The following is a 10,861-nucleotide window of genomic DNA, read 5'->3' as shown; positions in this document are numbered from 1 at the left end:
TTTCCTCTGTTAGCATCGTCTTGCACCTCATTTCCTATCTGGAAGGCGCATTGCAGAAATGGAAAGATCCTTGCATATAACTGCGGTATTCTATCTAGACTATTGGCCAATTTCTCCCACTTGACTTTCCTCCGATTATTTTCGAGTAGGAGCCCCGCCTTATCTTTGTCCGATCCGTGAGATGTAACCTCACCCCCTGGCAGGGAGTAGATCAATTCCAAGGCATTATGGTCACTGTCCATTCTTTCAGTGACTTTGAAATCGACTATTGATGGCCACATGAACAGTTTAACCATAATATAGTCCAGTCTAGATTCGCTGCCTGTTTTGTTGTATGTATGGATGCTAGGGATGTCTGATTTGCAACGGCCATTGCACGCCCTTAGACCTTGATTAAGAGTAAGGGCAGTTATCTGCAAGGCCAAAGGAGTCCAAGCCCTTGGGGGTGGTGCCTCCGTCTCAGGGACAAACCAACATGAGTCTTCCTCATAAGAGGGGCCATCACGTAGTCCAGGCAGTGGTTTGTAATGTGAGTTGAGATCACCTCCCACCAGGCAGGCGAGTTCACATGGGATACCTTCTAGGAGCCCAGCTAATTCATCTATGGTGCCAGATTCTTTATGCATAGGTACCGGCCTTGAATAAATGTTGATAACTAACAACTTCGTAGAGTCTGGCCACTCAAGTAAAACAGCCAGTATGTCATCTGAGGCGGTCTCTAGGCAGGTAGCATGACAACCTAGGTCCGTTGCCACCCAGGTCGTGAGTCCTCCTGACGGCCTACCCCTTCCCCCCCACTTCGCGGGTTTGGAAAAAGAGGCGAAGCCCGGGAATAGTATTTCCTCGCGCGCCCAAGTCTCTTGAAAAAGGAGTATGTTTTTAGAGCTGATATAAGAACCCCACTCTATAGAGTCTATTTTATTAGCTAGGCCTGCCACGTTCCAAGAGATCACTGTTATATTAGACAGTTGGGTAGTGGCTGGGCCTATAGAAACAGGGTTATTGGGAATGAGCTCTATGGGCGCCAGTTGGCTTGTGGGAGAGTGATTCCTGTCAGATGTTATATTAATAGGAGTCAAAGTAGAGTCCCTCGTACTTGGAGCCGGACAAGATTCAACTGTATTGGTTGCCATAGTATATGTATCTGGTCCTGGGAGGGTATTGCTCTCAATGGTGGGAGATACTTGTAGAACACTCCCCTCTTCAACCGCCTGTCAGTCTACCATTTCTAGACTACTATATCTATTGTGGGTGGATAGATAGGCTGGGTAGTGTGTTCTATGTGGGCCAGGGATTCCTCTCCTATAACCCCCCCCTCCTCCTTGTGACAGTTTCCCAGCCAGCCTCATCCCCATACAAAGGAAACTGCTCTGTTTATCTTCCCCTGTGTTGTGGGTAGACGTTGCTCTCCCTAGGGCAGTTTTCCCAGTCCTCCAGCAGCTCTTGGTGGTGCCCCCATCTGTGATCCTCTAAATTGTAAAGGCTTGAGGGGTAAAAGAATGAAAGAGGAAGTGGTTGGATGTTACTACTAAAATCCTCATCGGAAGCCCAGGTACAAATGTATGCGGCTGTATTCGGGTCTCTGAAGGTGACCAATATACAGTCTCCCCTAATGGATTTCCTGGTGTAACCCACCCACGTTGCCCTCCTGGCCATGGAGATGTCACTGGTTGTTCCTCTCGGGAGTGGTCTATTTACTGAGAGCCAGTTAATGACTTTGTTCCTAAGTGAGGTAGTGGATTCAAATGTGGAAGATTTTAATTCCGGGACCCCCGCCAGCACTAAGGTGTAAGGTGCTGCTTCAGGGGGGAGGTTTATAGGCTTTTGTCTGCGGTTGGGGTTTAATTTCTCTCCAATAAGTGGAGAGTCACCCTTTGCATTAGTCGAAGGCAGAGCATTGTCTTTCGGAGGGGGGATTATTTTAGGAGTGGTAGTTGCTGTTTGCTGGTTTGGGATTGGGGCCTTGTTGGTGTTTGGGGGCTGCGGAGGATTATTTGGTATGGATTGTGAAGTTTTGGGGTTTGTGGGTGGAAGCTTGTTGTTTATGGCTGTAGGTGGTCCGTTGCCCTTAGTAGGCTTTGGTCCCAGTCCCTCCTTTACTGTTTTAGTTCCACTATTATCGAGTTTCCTCGAGTCAGCGAGTTGCACAGTAGCTTTTTCGATATTAACTAATCTGGCTTCGATCTTAATCAATCTAGCCTTGAGGGGACTCAATAGGGACCTAAAGAGTGTACCTATATCCTCCAGTGTGATGTCATCGGAGGTAATATCTACTGGCGCGGTGTTGGTAGGCTGTGGTAGTGAGGTTATGTTGGTAGTTCTGGGGGAGTTGTCATTCCCGACTTCTCTAGCATGGTAGCAGAGGTAGATCCTTTCCCCCCTTTACCTCTAGGTTGTTTGGCTTTGGGAGATTTAATCCTGTTATCTTCTTTGTTTTGGGGTCCCCGCTTCTTTTTTTGTATAGCCCCTTCTCTAGCCCCCCTATTACTATCTGTATTAGGTTCTATGACTTTAGCTGCCTCAGTATTCTCTGTTGATGTTGGTTGGGGAATTTGGGTATTGGGTAGAGCCATAAGGCTCATATCCTCAAAGTCACTCGGGACCTCAATGGTAAACTCTGGATTATTAGTTGAAGTGCCGGGGAGTAAACATATTGCTTGGTCAGTACTACCGCTAGTTGGCAGACCGGGTCTATCTTCTGGGGTTCTAGCTTGGGCCATTGGGCCCATTGAAGATCTCCTTACCCAGTCTATTTCTTGGGAGATTCTTCGCGCCAGGACCTCAATTTCCTCAATCAGGAGAGAACCAGCTTTAGCAAAGTAAGTGTCAATGGGACCTTTGACTGCTCCAGCCGCGCTAGGGAGGATGTTTTACTTCTGGTTTCCCTAGTGCTCATTTCACAGGTGTTTGACGTCCTTGGTGTGGTGAAAAAAGAGACGGGGCCCGGACCGGACTCTCACGTACTCGAACGGCCTCAAACGGCCCGCTCTTTGCCCGGTCTTCGCCCGCGCCTCCGTCCGCACGCGTCCCGCGTTCGCGTACGGGGGCTGGGCTTTATAGGAGGAGGTGGCGGGAAGAGGCACCAGGTGCGCGGAATGATGTTGCCGCAAGCGCTCCTGGTCCTCGCAGTCCCGCTCCGGGTCTCTGGTCTTGATTCCCTTGGTCCGAGTGGTGACTGAGCACACGGGCTCCCAAGTCACGGGAAGGGCACAATTAGGTAAGCTTCAGGGCAACTGCAGTGTCCTCAAAGTCCGACTGCGAGCGGCTCCCGCGAAGCGGGGGCCGCGAGTCGTTAAGAGCTCGCTGGGAGGAGGGGGCGGGAAGAGGCACCAGGTGCGCGGAATGATGTTGCCGCAAGCGCTCCTGGTCCTCGCAGTCCCGCTCCGGGTCTCTGGTCTTGATTCCCTTGGTCCGAGTGGTGACTGAGCACACGGGCTCCCAAGTCACGGGAAGGGCACAATTAGGCAAGCTTCAGGGCAACAGCAGCGTCCTCAAAGTCCGACTGCGAGCGGCTCCCGCGAAGCGGGGCCACGAGTCGTTAAGAGCTCGCTGGGAGGAGGGGGCAGGAAGAGGCACCAGGTGCGCGGAATGATGTTGCCGCAAGTGCTCCTGGTCCTCGCAGTCCCGCTCCGGGTCTCTGGTCTTGATTCCCTTGGTCCGAGTGGTGACTGAGCACACGGGCTCCCAAGTCACGGGAAGGGCACAATTAGGCAAGCTTCAGGGCAACAGCAGTGTCCTCAAAGTCCGACTGCGAGCAGCACCCAGTTTGGGGTCCTTCCATTTGGTCTTACTACTGCACCTCGAGTCTTCACCAAGGTGTTGGCAGTGGTGGCAGCCCATCTCCGAAGGTTGGGGATTCCGGTTTTCCCATACCTGGACGACTGGCTTCTGAAGGCAGAGTCCCCAGAGGTGGTGTGTCGTCATCTGCAAGTAACAACCCAGCTGTTGTACAAATTGGGTTTTTCAATAAATTTACCCAAGTCTCACCTGGTGCCCTCACAGCGCAACCTATTCATAGGAGCAGTACTGGATACCACTGTGTGTCGAGCATTCCCTCCACTTCAAAGGATTCTCGACATACAGGAAATGATTCCTGTTTTACAATGGAGCGGTTGTTCCAGTTCTGAAAGTCCTTCCCCTACTAGGTCTGTTTGCTTCCTGCATTCTGTTGGTCAACCATGCACGCTGGCACATGAGGGCGCTCTAGTGGTGTCTCCAGCAGGCAGTGGTATCAGCAGACATGAGATCTCACAGAGTCTGTGAGGATCTCCAGAGAAGCTGCAGCGGATCTGTCTTGGTGGAGTGTGGATGGCAATCTGTCTCAAGGAAAGCCCTTCCATCTTCCTCCATCAGTGGCCACAGTGATAATGGATGCCTCCACCCTAGGGTGGGGAGCTTATCTGAGGGATCTGGAGATCAAGGGTCTTTGGTCTCCAGAGGAAAGGTTGTTTCATAATAATCTTTTGGAATTGCGGGCGATACGTATGGCACTCAAGGCCTTTCTCCCTTACTTTCGTGGTCAGTCGGTTCAAGTCCTGATGGATAACACTGCCACAATGTGGTACGTCAACAAGCAGAGATCAGTAGGGTCGTACCGTCTCTGCAGGGAGGTGTTGCAGCTCTGGTCCTGGGTTCGGGACCATCGGATTTGCTTGATGCCAAATTATCTGGCCAGGGTGCTGAACGTGCGTGCGGACAGTCTCAGTCCCCAGTTCTCTGCCGACCATGAGTGGAGGCTTCATCCGGGGGTAGTTCGTCACATCTTTCAGACGTGGGGAACTCGTCGGGTGGACCTGTTTGCCACTCTCGAGAATGCGCACTGCCTGTCATTCTGCAGCCTCCAGTTTCCCAGGCAGGGAGCGTTGGGGGACGCGTTTCAGTTGAGTTGGAGCTCACAACTCCTTTACACGTTTCCTCCCATACCCTTGATTACTCAGGTTCTGAGGAAGATTCGCCAAGACCAGGCCCAAGTTTTATTGATCGCCACGGATTGGCCAAAAAGGGTGTGGTACACAGATCTTCTTCACCTTTCGTCGCACCCTCCACTCCATCTCCCATTCAGGGCAGACCTCCTCTCTCAGATGAAGGGGCAAGTTCTACTCCCCCACCTCCAGAGCCTGCACCTTCATGCCTGGCGATTGAACGGGGCAATTTGAATTTTTTTTCTCTCCCACCTGACATGGTGGATGTTACGTTATCGGCCAGGCGACACTCCACCAAGTCTACCTATTCGTACAGGTGGTCTAAGTTTGTTAAGTGGTGCGGAGAGAAATCTATTGATCCGTTAAAAGCTCATCTGTATGATATTCTATGTTTTTCTCTTCATTTGGCCCAGCAGGGTTTTGCTGTGGCCACTGTAAAAGGGTATTTGTTGGCTTTGTCTGCATTTTTGTGTTTACCCGATCAGCCTTCTTTATTTAAGTCTCCTATAGTCTTAAGATTTATTAGGGGCCGACAAACATGTTTCCTCTCACTCCTTTCATTATGCCTCAGTGGGATTCGAATTTGGTGTTAACTTGTTGAATACGTTCGTCTTTTGAACCGATGCATAGTTGTCCTTTAAGACTTTTAACTTTTAAAACGGTCTTCCTGGAGTCTTTCCCCTCGACCAGGAGGGCGAGCGCACTCCAGGCTTTGAGTTCAAAGCAGCCTTTTCTGACCATATATGCTGAAAGGATTTTGCTCAGGACCAGGGCTGCTTTTCTGCCTAAGGTGGTGACTCCCTTCCACCTAGGTCAATCCATTACCCTTCCTACTTTCTATCCTCCCCCTCACCCATCCAAAGAGGAGGAGACTCCATCGATTAGATCCAAAGAGGGCGATTAGCTTCTATATGGACAGGACAAAGGACTTCCGTCAGCATGACCAGCTCTTTGTTGGATATGCTGGTCGTATGAAGGGAAAGGCGGTGCACAAGCGCACTTTGTCACAATGGATCATCTTGTGCATCAAGATATGCTACTCCCTGGCTGGTAAGGAGCCTCCTGTAGGCATTTGTGCTCATTCCACCAAGTCTAAATCCTCTACTTCTGCTACTTCTGCATTGTCTAGAGGTGTTCCTGTTTTGGACATCTGTAAGGCCGCAACTTGGGCCTCCCTCCACACTTTCGCAAAGCATTACTGCTTAGATTCCAAAGTGAGGAGGGATGGCCATTTTGCGCGCGCTGTTTTGTAGGACTTTTTGGTATAGAAGGGTGGACACCCTCCTCCGTGAGAGGTACCGCTGTGTGATTCTATTCATAAGGTTAGGAATCTACAGGCAGATGTATCCATCAGAAGAACTAGTTACTTACCTTCGGTAACGCTTTTTCTGGTGGATGCAGTATCTGCCTGTGGATTCCTCCAGACCCAACCACCTCCCCGTTTGTACACCCTTTAATACCATAAAAGCTGAGGTTTTCGTTTTTAATGAATTATGTGTACTCAAGACTTTGTTACCTCTGTTTATTTACTACTGTCTTGTTGAAATGCAAGCTTTCTTCTTGCTTTAAACACTGAGTGTATTTATGTAAATTCTGTATACTATGTATACGTTGTTTCTATGGTCGGTCCGCCCGTTTTGCCTCTGTGGCACGGAAAAAATGGGTGGAACTGACGTCATCACGCCGACGTGGTCTTCTTATGGCTCCGGTGACGTCATGTGGAGCCGCGTGCGGAGCTATGATGCTGTGACGACCTCGTCGGCGCAGAGAGCTACAAAAAATTTCTAGAATGCTGGCGCAGAGGGGATATTCATAAGGTGAGGAATCCACAGGCAGATATTGTATCCACCAGAAAAAGCGTTACCCAAGGTAAGTAACTTGTTCTTTTGGTTTAATGTTAATGTTAATGTTAATGAGATGTATAAAAGCGCACGAATACCTAATGGTGTCTTGGCGCTGAGGACAACAATAAACCTGCTTTGCGCCTAGCCCTGGAACAGCCCGGTTTTCAAGTTTCTCCTAAAGCCAGTTAGGGAGCTGGCTTTCTTAAGCTCAAGCGAAAGAGAATTCCAACGTTTAGATGTTCCGTAGTGAAAACCACAGCCACCCCAATGTGAAGTCTGGATTCTAGGCACTGACAGAAGTCTAGCACCCGTCGACCGAAGAAGTCTAGTTGTTTGGTACCACACAAAAAGATTCTGAAGAAATGCCGGACCTGAATGATTCAAGGCCTTGTAAACAAGACACAGCGCCTTGAATTTTATGCGCTGAAGTACTGGCAGCCAATGCAGATTGCTGATTTCATTGGATACAGGTTGATGCCTGGGAAGATTAAGCCATAGACATGCCGCAGAGTTTTGCACCATCTGGACCTTCTTTAGACACTGCTTCTGGGCATTCAAATACAGCCCATTGAAGTAGTCCAATTTGGATTGAATAAGAGATGTGACTACTGTTCTCCTGGTATCCGCGGGGATATAAAGAAGTATCTTCCTTATTTTCTTTATAAGAAAATATGAGGCTGATACAATGGCATTAGTCTGTTGACAGAGAGTTAATCTATTGTCGATCAGTACCTCCAGGTTCTTTACTTTAGCCACAGGTTTAGGAGGAGCACCCATCTCTGCCGGCCACAACAGATTGCTCCAGGTAGGCTGCATATTGCCAAAAATCAAAACTTCTGTTTTGTCGGAATTAAGTTTGAGGCAGTGCGTGCTCATTCATTTGTTAATTGCACTCATGCAGTTTTAGAACTGCTGAAAAGGAGAGATTTGATGTTTATATGCAGCTACCACAATCTGGGTGTCATTGGCATATGACGTCAAACTAAATCCAAACTCCTGAATCAGTGGGGCTAGTTTGGAGAGGTAAATGTTGAACAAAGAGGGGCTCAACGAACTGCCCTGAGGAACTCCACATGGTAGAACGTAGGGGGCTGAATTGAAGCCATCAAGTGACACCGTTGATCCCCGATCCTTTAGGAAGAAGGACAGCTGAGCCAGAGCCATTCTATCCACTCCCAACTTTTTCAGCCGATTTTGTAAGAGAGCATGATCAACCGTATCAAAAGCGGCAGATAGATCGAGGAGCACAAGAGCAGCTGTGCCTCCTCCATCCATCACCGCTCTGATTTCTTCGGTCGCTTTAATGAGCGCCGTTTCTGTACTATGTTCCTTACGGAAACCAAACTGGGAATGATCCAGCAAACTGAATGAATTGTGACAATTGAGTGTTCATAATTTTGTCTACTATCTTAGCTGGTATGGGTAGTCAGGCAATGGGTTGATAGTTCAAAGGATTAGTGGCTTCTAATGTCGGCTTTTTTAATAAAGGAAGGATGGACGTCTCCTTCCAGCTGATGAGAAAGCTGCCCGAATCAAACATCAGGTTGAAAATTTCCGCAAGCCCGGGCCTCACCAGATCTACTAATTCTTTGAGAAGAGCTGGTGGACATGGGTCCAGAGGAGATACTGACCTGGATTCAATTATATACTTTCCCACTACTTCCGAAAACACATGGGGGAAAAATTCAACAAGTACTTTTGTCGTGGTCTGGACCATGCCCCTGGGGCGAGACGCAAGGCCCTGATCCATCCTTAAAAGCTTTGAAAATATCCAGAACTTTTAATTTGAAATTTGCCGCAATATAGTTACAAAATATTTGATTACCCTTATTTCCAGTATTATTGGGCAGTGTAAGTTTATTGATGACCGAAAAAAGTTCCTTAGAGGAATTGTTAGCTGACTCAATCTGTTGAGTAAAATAATTTCTCTTTTCTACTATAAGTATTTTTTTGTAGTTCATTAAGGCCGTCTTGTACGCTTGCCTATCTGAATCATAGTTCCACACTCCTCCAATTTCACAAAAGACTTAAAACGTGGTTGTTTACCAAATAATTTTTAAATAAGTGGGCACCCTGTTAGAGCATTTAACTTAATAACCATCTGAAGCTTGCAAATTAAACAGCGCCAAGACGCCTTCGGGTATACGCTGCGCTCTATAAATGGCAATAAATAAAAATGTGTTCGTCAGCGACGTTCCATACGGCGACAATTCTGTTTTTCCTTCCAAAGTGAGTCAGAAAGCCAGGGGGCTGACGGAATAGTCCTATTACCGGACAGCTTTTTTGTAGGAACCGTGGCACTCACTGCCTCAGAAATCCAAATAGTGTATTTAGTAACAGCTAAGTCCACATGGTCCTGAAATTGAGGGCATGAGGCTTCCAAATGGGTACGAAGGACTGTTTTATCCACTTTACTCCATGCTTTGCAGGAAGAGACAAGCCGCTTCATAATGCTAGCCTGTCCGACTGTGCTGCATGGAAGACTAAACTTGATAAGTGAATGGTCAAACCATGACAGAGGAAAAATGTTATGGGCCGATGAGATGACACCATCCAACATGTGACCGGCCTCGTGCGTGGGTGATACCACTAATTGGGCAAGTCCTACCGCTCCTAGGGTATCTTAAAGCATAGCAGTCTCTCTATTATCTGTGTTTTCCAAATGGAAATTGAAATCTCCAAGAATGGTGAAATCCTTACTTGAAAAAATAGATTCAAGCAGGATATGGAGATTTGTTAAAAGGGTGGACACCCTCCTCTGGGGGTTGGACTGCTGTGGGATTCTATTCATAAGGTGAGGAATCCACAGGCAGATCTATCCATCAGAAGAACAAGTTACTTACCTTTGGTAACGCTTTTTCTGGTGGATACAGTATCTGCCAGTGAATTCCGCACTGACCCATCCTCCTCCCCGTTGTCCACCATTTTATACCTTAAAAGATTAGGTATTGGTTAATTGATGTATTTTTATGTACTCAAGACTTTATTTCCTCTATTTGTTTATTGTTGGCTTGTTTGAAATGTAGGCGTTCTTATTTCTTTATACACTGAGTGCATTTATCTGAATTCTGTGTACTATGTATATATTTATTCTATGGTCGGTCCGCCCGTTTTGCCTCGGTGGCTTGGAAAATTGGGTGGAACTGACGTCATCACTCCGATGTTGTCTTCTTATGGCTCCGGTGACATCATGCAGAGCCGCGTGCGGAGCCATGACGCTATAACGACCCAGTCGGCGCGGAGAGCTAGGAAAAATTTCTGCGGAATGGTGGCGCAGGGGATATTCATAAGGTGAGGAATCCACAGGCAGATACTGTATCCACCAGAAAAAGCGTTACCGAAGGTAAGTAACTTTTTCGTCAAGTCTGCGTCCGTCATCGGCGTCCTGGTTACCGGGATGACGGTGCAATGTCTACTTGGATGCCGCCCAGGAGCACTAATGTAATTTCTTCCTTTTTCCAACCAGCCTTAGTGCAGATCCGGAGAGAGCTACCCCTTAGTCACTTTTTGACTAACTTTTTGTCAACTTCATTTTGAGGCTTCGACTCCTGGTGTACGAGGGTTCCCATTGTCGGACCGGATTCAAACCGTGCTTGGCCAGTAACGGCCTGATGCTGGTTACGGACCCCCCACCTCATGGGCATTTGGTGCCTGGAGCGAGACCATGACCCAAAGATGTGCTCTGACTGCCGGCCCATGAATCCAAAGTCTTTGCAGGAGCTGTCCCAAAAGCGGCCTTGGAAACCCGGCAGTCAGCTCTGTGTCGCTCGAGGTCCCCATCGAGAGGAAGGACTTGCGACTGGTCAAGGAGCCACCATCACTACTCGTCATCCAAGACTTCGAGATCCTCGGGTAAGTTGCAGTACAAGAAGAAGGCGAAGAAGCAGCGTCACCTTTCACCTTCTCCCTGCCTGTCAGCTGATGCGACATGGGACCCAGAGCTCCATCTTTGGAGCTACTCCAGGGATAGCTCTATGTTTCTCTACTTTTCCCGGTGCCGGCGCGTCTCTTGCCCAGTTTCTGGGCAGCCCGACCCCACCTGCGCGCCTTGAGGCCCCTCGGTCTCGGCATCCAGCCCTGGACCTTCGATTCTGG

Source organism: Lissotriton vulgaris, chromosome 7 (genome assembly GCF_964263255.1).
Source record: "Lissotriton vulgaris chromosome 7, aLisVul1.2, whole genome shotgun sequence".
NCBI classification, from domain to species: domain Eukaryota; kingdom Metazoa; phylum Chordata; class Amphibia; order Caudata; family Salamandridae; genus Lissotriton; species Lissotriton vulgaris.
The sequence above is the reverse complement of the archived record's forward strand: the minus strand, read 5'-3'. Positions refer to the sequence as shown.